The sequence below is a fragment of the Miscanthus floridulus genome, chromosome 16, assembly GCF_019320115.1.
Source record: "Miscanthus floridulus cultivar M001 chromosome 16, ASM1932011v1, whole genome shotgun sequence".
Taxonomy (NCBI): domain Eukaryota; kingdom Viridiplantae; phylum Streptophyta; class Magnoliopsida; order Poales; family Poaceae; genus Miscanthus; species Miscanthus floridulus.
In genome coordinates, this window is record NC_089595.1 from 71,436,089 (window position 1) to 71,450,553 (window position 14,465).

Genomic DNA, 14,465 nt, shown 5'->3' on the forward strand with positions numbered 1-14,465 from the left:
CCTGTGTCCTTTTCTTCCTGCTTTTCCATAGATCAAGAGAGGGGCTATGCATCAACGGAGAGGGAAGGACCGGACGAGAGGGAGATCGAATCGTCCGCGTGGGGACCGGCTCTGAGAAATTCCTCTGCGCGGCCCGGGATGGATCGCCACCAGGGCTCTGGCCTTTGGGCAGGCAGGGAGCTCTGGCTCGCTGCCGCTGCCTCTGCCTCTGCTGCCGCCGCCTGTCCAGTCCAGGCGTGCAGCGCGGTGCCGCTGGCTGGACTGCTCTGCTCTGGACCTCTGGTGCTGCCGCGCCGCGGCGCGCGTTAAAGGCTGTCGCTGCGGCGCGCTCCCGGCTGCGCACAGTACTACATGTTTGCGCGTCAGCTGGCACTGGACGGCAGCCTAGTTGCCGCCTACGGCGGCAGCGCGCGCACCGCGCAGGCGACCAGATCCGTCTTTGCAACTCGCAGAGGCGGTACCGGCGATCTGGTCGGGAACGGAACACCGAACACGACGGGATCGCTGCCGGCGGCGGGTGCTGCTGCTGCGGTTAATGGCGCGGCAGGGTAGGTCCTCCTTTTTCCCACTGCTCGGCAGGGGTAGGTGCTGGGGCTAGGGCTAGGGATATGGCTGCGTACAGTACGTACGTGGCTACGGCTACTACTACTATCAGTAGGATAGGACAGGATGCTAGGCGGGGGACTTTGCAAAGGGACAAAGGTACTAGTACTCCCGATCTAGAGTACCCTATCCTCTGTTAAAAAGAAAACTGTAATTCTTGTTTACAAGTCAATAAATTTAATTTTTATGAAATTTATATAAAAATTTAACTTGAACTCACTAAAAAAAAAAGAAACCCAGTGTCGGAGGCTCCCACATAAATGGGGTCTGTGGAAGAAAAAAACTGAGATAAGCCTTTCCACCGTAAAATCTACGGAGAAGCAGTTTCAAACACAAAAATTTACTTCTACTCACTCTATAAAAAAAATACAATTCTAGTTATAAATATGGAGAATTGACTTGTCTAAACTTTTCGTAACAAAAAAAAAATGACCTGTTCAGATTTATACCTCGAATTGCACTCTTTCAGGACGTAGAGACGTAGAGAGACTCACTTGGCCCCTTAATTTTTGATGAGTAATGTTTTTAAGTTTGAAAATTTAACTTAATTAAAATCTACAACGTACTCCTTTATAAGATGAAGGAAGATGCTGTTTCCCGATATAAAGGATATTTTTAATTAAGACCAAGGGCAATATCAGTTCTTTTTTTGAAACTGCAATATAATTAAGACCACACAAGCAATTTCTGTTTTTTAGGAAAAAAACAAAATTATATTGTTAAATAATACCACAAGAAAAATATGTATAAAGACGGGGCACAAATGTCTCGTTAAAATATTGCAAATAGTTGTTGCACATAAAAGAGTAAAGTAAAACATTTAAGTCTGATAATCACATGCGTAGTTTAAGTAGGGTCGTGAGCCAGTAAGAGTTGACTTCACATGTTATAGCATCGACCCTAATTAAGGAGGTCATAGACACAAAAAAAAGACTGAGATAGGTCCTCAATCACTCTTGCAGAAAGTTTATCGCTGCCGGTTTTAAACTCCCTTTCACGACGGTTTTGGCCCTCGTTGGTGATAGCCTGCCTGATCACCGCCCGCTGCAAGCCGGCGGTGGTATTGTTCATCATCACCGGATTAGCGTACGATACGACGGTGTTGTCGGCTACTTCATCGCCACATTAGAGCACGATCCGCGGCACTTGGTCATGTACCACCACCGGTGTTGCGGACGATCGGGCGGTGATGACATAGACAACAACGTCGGTTGGACGTACCATCTGGCGGTGATGAACCAGACATCAACATTAGTCCGGGTCATGATCCAGCTTTGATGTAGGTACCAGCACAGCCGGTCACCGTTCGATCTGGCGGTGTTGCTTGCGGTGTCGACGTCGGTCTAGCGTACTATGTGGCGGTGAAGTCCTCTCCATCACCGTCATACTTGCATTTGACTCGACAGTGTTGTATTGTCTATCACCCCTCATGCCATGAGCCGACAATAATAAGTACCACCACTGGCTGTCTCATAACCGACGATGAAAATTCCAGCGGTGATTAAACTTTCTATAGTAAATTAATCTTATGACCTACTCCCTCCATCCCGCAAAACCATAGTTTTAGAGTTTAAGACTTGTCCCACAAAGACCACACATATATAGATAACTAGTGTAGCCAGACTATGAGACCTACAACCGCACGGCATACTGTAAAAAACGATGTACCAACATCTCCTCTACACATTTCGTGCTCCCGCGCCTATTCCCTATTGAAAAGTAAGGAAGGAAAGTCCCAACCATGGCTACATCTTTTACAAAGCGTCCAGATGGTAATGTGAGGTCTTTTAGCCGCGTTTTTTAATGGTTTGTAGTCATTTTTTGTGATGAGTTGATTCAAATTTCTTAATTTTGTGTTCTAATTTCAGTGGGATGGTAGTGGATATCCTGGCTGGTACTGGGAGGAAGACTATGTTAACCATGTGCAGAAATTGGTTGAGGAGCTAATGAGAGTGCACTAATGCATGAAGAGGTGAACGAGCAGAAGAAGCTCATTGATGAAGTGACGAAGAATTTGTCTCTTTTAGTTGGAATTGGACACAAAATTCTTATTCTGTTGAAGTGCATTGTAGGTTGAGTGTGTTTAGTGCTATTTGGAATTATCTACATTCTATAAGAATTTAAATTAATGTTCAATTTTGTAGCTAGAATGATCCAAAATAACTCTAAAAATTATGGAACACTCTCGTGCACTTTATAAACTGGCCGGTAGTGATGCTACACACACGCAACAATCGATTTAAACTAAAGAAAATAGGGAATCTTTTGAAGTCTAAAAAGTCAGTATGAAGACTACAAACCTATTACAATATTTTACCGATTAGAGTGTTGTTACAATCAAAGTCTACAAATATATTACAATATAAGCACCTCACAAACATTCTTCTAAAACTCGAGTGGTGTCTCAGAGGTATATATGAGAGCATGCCAGAGAGGGGTGGAGAGAGCCAACCAGGGTGCAAAAGGGTTTGGAGCTTGTGATGAGCAACTCTACCCCATTGACTCAGCGCAGGGACAACAACCTACTCAGTGTCGTCTCCATCTCACAAACATTCTTCTAGTGCCTGTCATGTGCATCATGGTGACTACACATAATGGAATGTGTATGTGTAGGACTCTCTCCCACAAAACGGTCCATATATGTGGATACTATAAGTGGCAAAAGCATTATAATGATGTATTTCTTGCATACTAAATTGGTTGGCATGGGGGCCTCGTCTATGGCCGTGGAGGCGTTAGGACGCTGCTTTTATAACCAGAAGCAACGGTGGTAGATTAGATCAACGGTGGAGAATCAATGTTGCAATAGTTAGGTGGATCCAATGGACGAAAAGAATACTGACGGACCACATCAAAAAACTGACAATGATATTCAGTATCTCACTACTAGGTAGACACTTGACCCGACAGTGATAATCACTATCGGTTCATAGATTGAACCGCTAGTGATATCTAAGGTACCACCGTCGGTTCATAGCTTAAACTGGTAGTGTAACACCTCTAGTGTTACGAGCTCGCTTAGGACTAAGATTATGGCCCATGAGAGAGATCTAATAAATATAGCAAGTTATGTAGATGGGCATGCAATTTTAAATTTTGGAGAATAAATATTGTTAGCTAGTATTTTGGGGAGCGCAGAAATCGATTTGAAATTAAATCAACTCATCTTGGTTAAGTAGGCAAACAAATAAGCTTGTGTTTAAAATGCTATCATTGGTGAATTATATTGTGGAAAATACCTAAAAAGTGCTTAAATATTTTGTTCCTATGGGTTAGTATGAAGTATGGACTTTTGCGTGATATACTTGTTGGGTAAAGTTAATGGGGTTTAGACCATTTAAAAATTATGACAAAAGTGTTAATGGTTGTTTAGTTCAAACGGGGCTCATCCTTTCTAAGTCTGAAATGATGATAGACAATGCCATTTTGGCACTTAGATTTCAACAAAACGGATTAAGCAATATATCTATGTTTCTGCATGATTGGTTGCATCAAGGTGTGTACTTGAAAATGGTGTAAGTCGTAGTTGCGATAGAGGTTATGATGCTCACTCGACAACTACCGAACTTCACTAGAACACGCTGTAACCATGTCGTTAGCACTCCGTTCGTGAACTGGGGTTCAGGGCGACGAACTCATCTTGGCATACTTGTATCTTTCCCCCTAGTCACTCGTTGGTCACGCCAATTGTGTCACTAGATAGCTAGTGACGTGGACCTTAGGTTAGTGAGGTTGGTCGAACCTTAGCCGCACTGTTTGGCAGCCTTGGCGTCGCTTCAAAATTCGTGCAAATGCATCGTTTGACCATTTGGCTCCGTGGGCGCGGTGACCGTGCGCTGCTATTGCCTGGCCATTCATGGCCATGGCCGCATTGTGGACCGGTCTTGTAGGCTACCTACCGCACGCTGGGCTAGGCTAGCCACGGTCGCGTTTCGCAAGGCCGAGCTAGCCGTTGGGCTGCTATTGCGTGGCCGTCGTGAGCGTGCGGCCGGTCACGACGAGCGAGAGCTAGGTCGATGCCGCGGCGGCTACCATGTGGTCAATGTGGCGCCTGTCTTACCGCTCAATCCAACTACAACATCGTGACCTGGCATGCCCTTCTATTCGTCGTATCTGAGTCGATGACCCCGGTCGCTGTGGCGAGGGTGATGCCCCTCTGCCTCACCTGTCTCTGCTAGCCAGCACCAACGAGACCGCTCGAGCTTGGCTTCTCTAACTCAAGTGTGTCACGCCAAGCCCTTCACTGCCTCATCACTTGGGTGCACAGGTGTTGGTGTTTCAAACAAGCACCGGCTGGTAAATTTATAATTGTTGTACATTAGGCTCGGATGGTGTACTAAAGGACACAAGATTTATACTAGTTTGGGCAGAATGTCCCTATATCTAGTTTACTACTGCTCGTGTTATTAGTACCAAAAAAAGGTTCATAGTAGGGGGTACAAACGATCAAGAGAGGGATAGGTCCCAAGTCTCTGATGGAAAGGTCAAAAGGACGCCAAGAGCTCGGTTGCTGTTTGGCTGTGTCTTGTGTGTTAAAACGATCAGTCCCCTTAGTGGGTTGCCTTGCCCTCCCTTTTATAGACCAATGGGGGAGCAGGGGTTACAGATGGGAGAAAGAGGAAAAAACCAAAGACAGAGAAAGTCCTTCGAGGGTGCTGGGTCTTCCTTTTCCCTTGAGCCAACCCTACTGACATGGCAGACCACGCCAGGGACAGCATGTTTCACCAATTCTGATAGGGCCAGGCTCTGACTTTGTTTCAGCAAGTGGTCATGTCCCATCCTCCCTCGGCGGACGGTGCGGTGCGCCAGGGCACCGAGCCATGACTCTGCATGGAGTAGACGGGGAAATGACTATACGCCTGTCACTGTAGATGATGTTAGTTCTTCCTTGAATTGTAGCAGTTGCCGTATGCCTGTGTTAGTATCCGCGCCCGAGGGCTCATGGCGGCGCCTACAACACTGTAGGACAAAAATTGGTGCCTACAACACTATTCGAGCACTGTTAGGTCAGAAAGGGCTTAAAACGCCCGTCCCATCGTATCCTGATGGTACCTTCTTACAAGCATGCAGGACATGGTTCTTGGTACTATTATTGACTCGAATGTCCTATCGTACCCTGTGCTTGTCATCATGAAGGAGCATGTTGCAATCGTCAGGCGATGCAGAGCCAGCCCTCAGCCATCAGGTGGGGCAGAACCAGCCCTCGGACGTCGGGTGAGATAGAGCCGACCCTCAGTCGTCGAGCGAGGCAGAGCTCACCCTCGAACGTCGGGCAGGGAAGAACCAGCCCTTAGATGTCAGGTAAGGCGGAGCCAGCCCTCAGCCATCGGGTAGGGCAAAGCCTAGCCTCAGACATCGGGCGAGGTGGAGCCCACCCTTGGATGTCGGGCGAGGCGGAGCCAACCCTCAGCCATCGGGCGGGGCAGAGCCTGGCCTTAGATGTTGGGTGAGGTGGAGCCCACCCTCGGACATCGGACGAGGCAGAGCCAGCCCTTAGCCATCGAGCGAGGCGGAGTCTAGCCCTCGGGGTTGGGCGAGGTGGAACCAATCTTTCGTCGCTCGAGCAAGAAGCGTAGTAGCGTTCTTGTCTGACCAGAAGCGTCAACATTCGATGGTTATTAATTCCACCTCATTGGGTACCCCGGTATTAGGCCCCCGATAGTAGCCCCCGAGCTCTCGGGTGATTCGGATAGAATGCCCTGGGGTATTTTGACTTGCCAGTGGGTGCGTGCGAGCACACCTGATGGGTGTAGCCCTCGAGCCCTCGGGTGATTCAGGTAGAATCACCCAGGGGGTATTCGATTCGCCAGAGGGTGCGCGCGAGCGCAATCATCGGGTGTAGCCCCCAAGCCCCTGGGTGATTTAGATAGAATCGCCCAGGGGTTAATTTCATACCCTTCGCGGGTATGGCTGTGAGATTTGGTTTTTTGTTAATCTTGACAATTTGAAGGAAATCCTGGTATTTCGTTCATGGGGATTCACCCAGGGTTTGCTCGGTTGGGACTTGATTGCGCATCGAGGCTCCCTTGAGGCTTGTGTGCCTGAGTCCTGGTCGCTCGTGGGCCCATCCCTTGTTGGGACGGGCGTTGAGACTATTGGGCCAACCCTTGGACTCCTGGGCCCCGGTGGGTCGGAGAAGATGCTTTTTTACCCGCATCCCCTCTGTGGGAAAAGAGTCCTGGTCTGCTTGGGAAGGTGAAACGCCCAACGTGATTTTGGTGGGAAAGGATAGGGATTGCGGACGCATATCCTGTGATGTGATGTGGTGGTGTATCGTGGCGGGCTCAGAGACCGAGGCAGATGGTTGCACTTCTCGCATTCGTCGCCCCTATAAAACCATGGGGTTCGCCCCCATGGTTCCATACTTTGCCTCCTCGCCTTCGCATCTACAACCTCCGCCGCCAATCGCTTGAGCCTCCCGCACCCGCATCGCTGCCGCCATCAAGCTCACATCTGCATTGTGATCGCCGTCAAGCTCGCATCCACCCTCTTCCCCATCGTTTCAATGGAGACATGGTGTAGATCCAACATCACCCCTCAGCGCCTGAAGGGCCTCATTCACCGTGGCCTCATTTGCCCATTGATCGCCATCGAGGAGTGGCAGCTGCCTGGCGATGAGGACGAGCTGTCGTCGCCCAAAGGATATGTCATGTCCTTTGCTCACTTCCACGAGTGGGGATTCATCGTACCTGCTCATAAGTTCCTTCGGGGGCTATTGGATTACTACCAGGTGGAGTTGCAGCACCTTACTCCCAATGGGGTCCAGCACATTATGGTGTTCATTGCCCTGTGTGAAGGGTTCCTAGGGATTAGTCCCCACTTTGATCTGTGGTGGTATCTCTTCGCCGTCAACCTATCGAAGAAGCGGGTTGGGAAGCAAGAGCTGAGCATGCCGATGGGATGTGCTAGCATTCATCTACGCAACAACTGGGTGAACAACTACCCGTCGATGCATTTGTCAACCTCCAACAAGGGGTGGCATCCACAGTGGTTTTATGTCAAGGACGATGTGACCGCCCCCTTGCCGGTGTTCTTCGGGCGCATCATCGAAGAGGTCCCGGGGTTGTGGAAGTGGGGTGTCCCAAACAAAGATAAGAAGAGGATCAAGGACCATCTCGCCACCCTCTAAATTCTGAAGGAGAGGGGCGTGAAGGGATTGGGGATCATCAGTGCCTACCATACGCGGAGGGTGATGCCGCTGATGAGTCACGTGCTCCCTCTGTTCCTGATGGCACCCAGGGCGTCGCCTGAAGGGGCAGCGCTCGTCAACGAAGCGCTCCCCCCACCGAAGTGGCATAGCAGATCAAGGAGGCGATGGAGCCTCTTAAGGACAACGCCAGCGTTGTCCTTGATTTTGTGTATCCAGTGTTGGGGCACCCCCCCAATGCGATCGAAGCTGGGGTTCATTGATTTTGTAAGTTCCCTTTTCCCGTGCCTCCTCTTTACTTGAATTTCTGACCACTTGATGCTGACCTCGGAATAGTAGGACTAGTCAAAGAGACTCGTCCTCGGGGATAGCCTGGCTCCACTGCTGAAGGACCGGATCTTGGTGATAGTGAATCACACCGCGACCAAGTGGGATAGGAGGACGAGGGAGCTCAAGAAGAAGAAGATGCTACAGAAGCAACAAGCGTGGGATTGAGGAAAGGAGACAGGTAGTGATGATGACGACGACGTGGAGGTGGAGGATTTTGATGAGGTAGTTGCCAATGTGGATTGGGATGTCTTGGAGGGCAATGATTCACTGACAGGCACCCAATTGTCCATGCAGGGACCCTTCCCGTTCCATGTGGGGGGAAGTGAGTCCATGAGGCCGGCGGAGATGGGCCAAACCATTGGCCCATCCTTAGGACCGGTGGGAGTGGGCGGATTAGCTGCCACACCAAGGGTGCCGGTGGAGGATTGGTGGATGAGGGGAGGCAAATCTACCGTTGCGCCCCATGAGCTGATAGGGGTAGACAGATCTGCTGCCATGCCCAAGGTGCCGACAGAGGGGGGTGGCTCCGCTGCCGTGCCCTCAGAGACAATGGAGATGAGCCCCCCTACCCGAGAGTAGGGGGCAGGCTCAAAACGATCCCGTCTAGACGAGTTGGAGCAGGTATCTAGGGTTCTGTCCCCAAAACGTTTCTACCGCCCGACAACGCCAGAGTAAGTTTCTGATTCCTCTATTTTCCTATTTTTCCATTTTTCTATTTTTCTGTTTGGCCTTATGCCTTTTACCTCTTGTAGACTCTTGAGACAGGGCCATTCTTTGGTGCTGGTGCCCAAGAAGAGCGTTGCTCTTCAGGTGGTATGGGTGCCGTCGCCTAATGTCACTCCTGTTTTAGGTAGGAGCGGAGCCGATGTTGCGGCCTCATCGGCCGGTTAGGTGCCGCCTATGGTGGCGCCCACACCCTTGGTGGGTCAACCAGGCGCCGGGGCTGAGGAAGCGCCCTTGGGGGTCACCGAGCAGATGACGGCGAAGGTGACACCGCCGCCTATGTTGGAGCAGATGGGGCTGCTGCCCGTGCTTGTGGCGGCCTCTGTGGTGGGCATGACGCCACAAGTCGAGGCCCCAGCGTCGCAAGCAGAGGTGGCCATGACCACGCCTAGCCAGGAGCAGCCGAACATAGCCACGGTGGTGTCCGAGGGGGCAGCGCAATCCACGCCTTTGGCGGCCCAAGCGATGGAGCCCGAGGCAGGCCAGATGGAGGGGGACATGGCCGGAGGGTCCTTGGGCGCCATGGCGATGGTGGAGAGGACTAGCGGGAGGTCACCCTCAACCCTGATGTTGGGGGGCAGCCGCTCGCTCGCACAGGGTGAGCTACCGCTCTAGTGGATGAATCCCCAAGATCCAACTTCGACCCTTTTCTCGCTCAATGATGCCACCGAGGGCATAGAGCGGGGGAGTCTCAACAAAGGGATCTCAGCGATGATGGTTGTCCTAAGCTAGGCTAGGGGCGACCTACATGATGTCATCATTCTAAATGGCCGGGTATCCGCTTGATCTTCTCGCTTTCTTCTTTCTTCATGTATTTCTATATTTTTGACACTAGTCTTCTTTTTAGTCCCTCATTGCTCATAGCCAGGAAAAATCCTGGTTCCTTCATGAGCAGAAGGCAGAATGGGACCATCTCCTTGAGGGGGCCTGGTTGTGCGGAGATGTGGGCGCCTAGCTTGCTATCGCCCAACAGCGAGAAGCCGAGGCACGTCGGGATGCGGAGGAGATCCATGGGATGTTCTAGGATCGGTCTGTGAGAGTGCAGGAGGGCAAGGAGGCGACCATTAGGGTCCAAAAGGAGTGGGATGAGCTGCACCAGAAGGATGCCGAGGCCAGCCAGTGGGCCGTCAAACTCCTAGATGAGCTAGAGACGGAGCGGAAGCTCAAGCTAAAAGCCGAGGATAGGTCCGTGGCACTATAGTAGAGGGTGGATAAGGATGCCGAGGTGATTGCCTAGCTACATACGGAGCGAGACGAGCTGCTCTAGACTATGGAAAGACTTTGCTTGGAGCGCGGCATGGTCCACGAGGAGCGCGATTGGGCCATCCGAGAGCACGACGAGGAGCGTCAGGTGGTCAGCTCCCTCTGGGTGAATCTTAGAGTCATGGTGACCCAAAGGTTGGAGGTCGAGAGCATCTCTACCAGGCTAGGCATGAAGCTTGTTGAGGTGTGGGGGACTCTTCAGGTCGAGAGTGATGAGCATGATCTTCTACGTGCCAAAATCGGGGTGGTCTTCGATGACCTAGGGTTGGCGCAGCCAGAGGAAACCAGCTCACTTGCGGCCCATGTCGTGGGTATCACGGCGTGGGTGGGCCAGCTTGAGGAGAATGCCTTTCACTCTAGGATCACCCAAGCCTTTACTGTTGCCCGCTCTCATTATGATTAGGAAATCAACTTGGAGGTAATGAGCCTCGGCTTTGCGCCTGGCTAGGAGAACTCCGAGCTAGATGAGATTGAGAAGGTTGTGACTCCCATTGCGCGGAACCTAGCAAATAGGCTAAAAGACATGGTTCTCCCTTCGAGGAAGTAGTTAGTTGAATAAGTTTGATAAATATTTATCTATAATATGTGGACAAGTGTCGGTGCTTTTGTGTCCAAAAATAGTTTCGTGTCATAATTTTGTTTTGTTCGTTTGATCTTACTTTTTTGCAATCGAGAAAAAACGTTTATGCGATCTGACCCTTCCGTTTGTTAAGACCATAGGGCCTGAGGTGTATAAGGAGGAAATTTTGATTATGCTGGTGAGCAAAGTTATCCGTAGCCATTGGGGCATGGGCTTTTTGCAGTCTTACCAGGTGTGCTTGTTTATCTATTCCCACAAACTTTGCCGCCAATCTTATCATGAGGAAAAGGTCTAATGTAATGACTGTTTCGAGAAAAATGAGGTATTTATACCTTTATTAGCCCCCGAGTGAGATCTGACCCCTTGCGGTTGCTAGGGCCTGGATGTTACTGGAGACCGGAGCGAGGGTAGTGAACTTACTTTTGTATTCGCACGTACCCCATACTAAGGATTTTGGCGATCGTTTCGTGACCGTGCGTTTGGTCCCATTACTCGTTCGACCTTCCCTGAGCCCCCGCGTGTGGTGGGGATTCGGTCAAGGGTTGGCTCGTTTTGTGATTGTCGCCCCGTCCGCAGTTTTTCGCAACTGGAGGGGTTGAGGTGGCGTCACTTGCCTCAATGGCTCGAGTGACGTGCCTAATGAGCTCACTAATGGGGATGTTCGGATAGAATTCGATCCCGTTGCTTTGTGATAGGGTCGGTAAAGCTCCCGGGTGGCATTCCATTGCTCCTTGACCTACCTTCCAATAGATTCCCCCTCAATGGGTATTCTATGGGCTCAGCAAGAGGCTAGATTGAACTTAGAAGGTTGAGATGACCCTATCCACCTCAATGCGGGTTAGGCAAAGGCCACTGAGGCTCATCTACATTTTCTCCCCTGGCTTTTGTTTGATGTGAGGTGGCCTCGGACCCTTCATAGGTTAGCCTTCGAACCTCGATCTCTCGATCTCAAATCGAGCGGCTCGAGTCCCCGAGCCCCTTAGGGTCTGATAGGGGTTGACCATGTTTCACGCGTCACCCCATCCTCGGTTTCTGCAACCAAAGGGCGGAGTTGACAACACTTGCCTTGATGGCTCGTGTTGCGCTCAATGAGCTCGCTAACGTGTATGTTCATGTGGAATCTGGGTCCATCATTCACTAACGGGGTCGGTAGAGCCCTCATGTGGCATTCCACTACTTCTTAACCTGCCTCCTGGCAGATGCCCAAGCCGTTCGGTAGGCTTAGGTGGCCCATTGGCCTCTCCTTGATGGAGATTCTATGGGTTTGGCTCATGGTTAGAATCGAGCGAGAAAGGTCAAGATATCCCTGTCCGCTTCTAAACAGAGTTGGGCAAGGCCGCTGGGGCTCATCATAATTTTTCTCCCTAGCTCTGTTTGATGTGAGGCGGCCTCGAGCCCTTTGTGGGCTGGCCTTTGAACCTCGGTCAGTTGCCGCTCATATCGAATGAGGCGGGCACCGCTTCGTGACATGACACGAAGCGTTGGGATGCAGCGATTGCATATGCAATGTTTAGATGACAGGGTTAATGTACGATTTAATTGAAAGGAAAGCAGGGGTCAGTAATGTTACCTTGGTGGCATGAGCGACGAGAGGCTCTTACTAGACATGCTTGTGTGGGGTTTGAGTCCAATGTTCACGATGGGGCCGGCGTGACCTGCATGAGCACTGTAGTTTTTCGTTTTCGTCTCTCGGTGGCGATTCGAGCCGTTCGATTTACTTTAAGGGACCTGATAGCTTCTCCTTGAAGGAGATTCCATAGGCAAACCCCTCCTAACCCTTCTCAAGAAGGTGGATGAAAAAGCTTGGGGTACGGGGAACTATGAATTCGATCATGCTGGTGAACAAAAACACCGTAGCCACCGGGGCATAGGGTCTAGCGGTTCGTCCAGTCTTACTCAAAGCTTTACACCTGCACCCCGTGTTTCCAGTTTTTAAACATAAGGAGGGGTTAGGCGATGAGGTCTAAACAAGTAGACACTCTCGGTAGCCCCCGAGCGATGTCCGTGCCCCTGCCGTTGCTGGGGTCAAAAGCTCGGTAATGAAATTAACGTGCAAAGTAAGTAAACAGAGGTGCTTATCTTCCAGTGGTTGTTCGTTCATTGTTTTACCTAGCCCATCCGATTGACCCAGGAGGCCTGTTGGGCCCCCTGGATGGGGGGTTCCATCGACGAGTCGTCCCATGGTCCTGCCTGGGGAAGCGGGGAGTCGCTTGCATGCGGGTGCGCCCTGATTCTCATGCCTGATGCGCGGTAGTGGTGGGCCATGCCTAGGCAACATCCTGTTTGACTAGGCAACGTCTCGTTGACCAGAGCGCGTCCCATTGGTCCAGGCGCGTCCCCTCGGATTCCCGTTAGCATCGATTTCCCATCTGCATTGAATAGGGGAAGGAAGAGAGTTTTTCATCCCAACCTTTTGCCTTTCTACAGCTACTGCACTTCTTCCTTAAATAGGGAGGGGAGGGGAGTTCTCATTGCATTCCTTCACCTACTTCTGAGCCGCTACCTCTTCTACTTCCTTTTCACCGAATGTGTTCGTGCGTCGCAGTGGTTCCAAAGTGAGAGAGGGTAAGTCAGGAAGAGAAAAACTCATAGATCCACTCATGAATCCAGAGCGTGATGTTGAGCTGGCGGTCCTCCAACATAGATGAGATAGTGTTGGTCACCTTCGCCGAGAAGGGACCGCTTGCACCGAAGGAGGAGGTACACTGGAGGGTGCTGAGCGTCGTCGGTTTTGTCATCATTCGTGGCGGCCTTTCTTCGGTGGGAAACGCCCCCCATCTAGATGCTGTTGTTAGGGTTGTGGCTGATCATGATGGGGTAGTCCCTAGATGCCCCGGTGGAGGTGCCATTGTCAGGGTTACGGCTGATCATGATGGCGTAGTCCCTAGATGCCCCAGCGAGGGTGCCGTTGTCAGGGTTGCGGCTGATGATGATGGCATAGTCCCTGGGCACCCTGGTTTGGGCACCACGGTTGCCGACATGGTGCTCGACATTGTAGATGATGATGCCCTCGAGGATCCCACGGAGCGGTAGGATGTCGCCGATGGAGAGCGTGGCGTGGCGACCATAGTAGTGCTCATATAGAACTGATCAGAAACTATAATCGAATAAGTTTGTGGGGGAGCCCCCAAGTGAATAGTCTTCTGTATTTATGAATACATCAGTCCTTTTCGTGATGAAATTACTTTGTAAGCGATGAATTTGTGCAAAAAATGAACAAGTTCTTAAATTTTGTTACGGCAAACAGCTTTTTAGCTCTTCTCCCTCTTTTGGACAAAGTGGTCTGGTGCCTTCCGACCCTTCCTATAGTTAAGGTCGCAAAAAACTCAGAGTGCGAGCGAGCTAATTCTGATCACATTGGTGAGTAAGGAGGCCGTAGTCGCTGGGATGTGGGTTTCCCGTAGTCCTACCAGTTATACTTAGATTTTGTTCCCAAAATCCTAGCCCTTAGGACTTGCCATGAGAAAAGAGGGAAGGCTCAGGAAATGTTTGCAAAGATAACGCATAGAGTGTTTGCAAGATAAACATACTTATATCGGCCCCCGAGTGAGGTCCAACCCCTCGCAATTTGTAGGGGTCGGATGTCACTAAAGATCGAGGATTCTTGAAGATGAAAACTGATAAGAAAAAAAATTTAGATTATTTAAGGGTAAAAACGACGTAGCTGCTCAATGTTTCAGGCATTGGTGAAGACCTCGCCGTCGATGGTTTTCAACTTGTAGGCGCCTGGCCGAAGTACTTCCACGATGACATATGGCCCTTCCTAGGGCGGGGAGAGCTTATGACGGTCCATGTTGCTCTACACGAGGCAGAGAACTA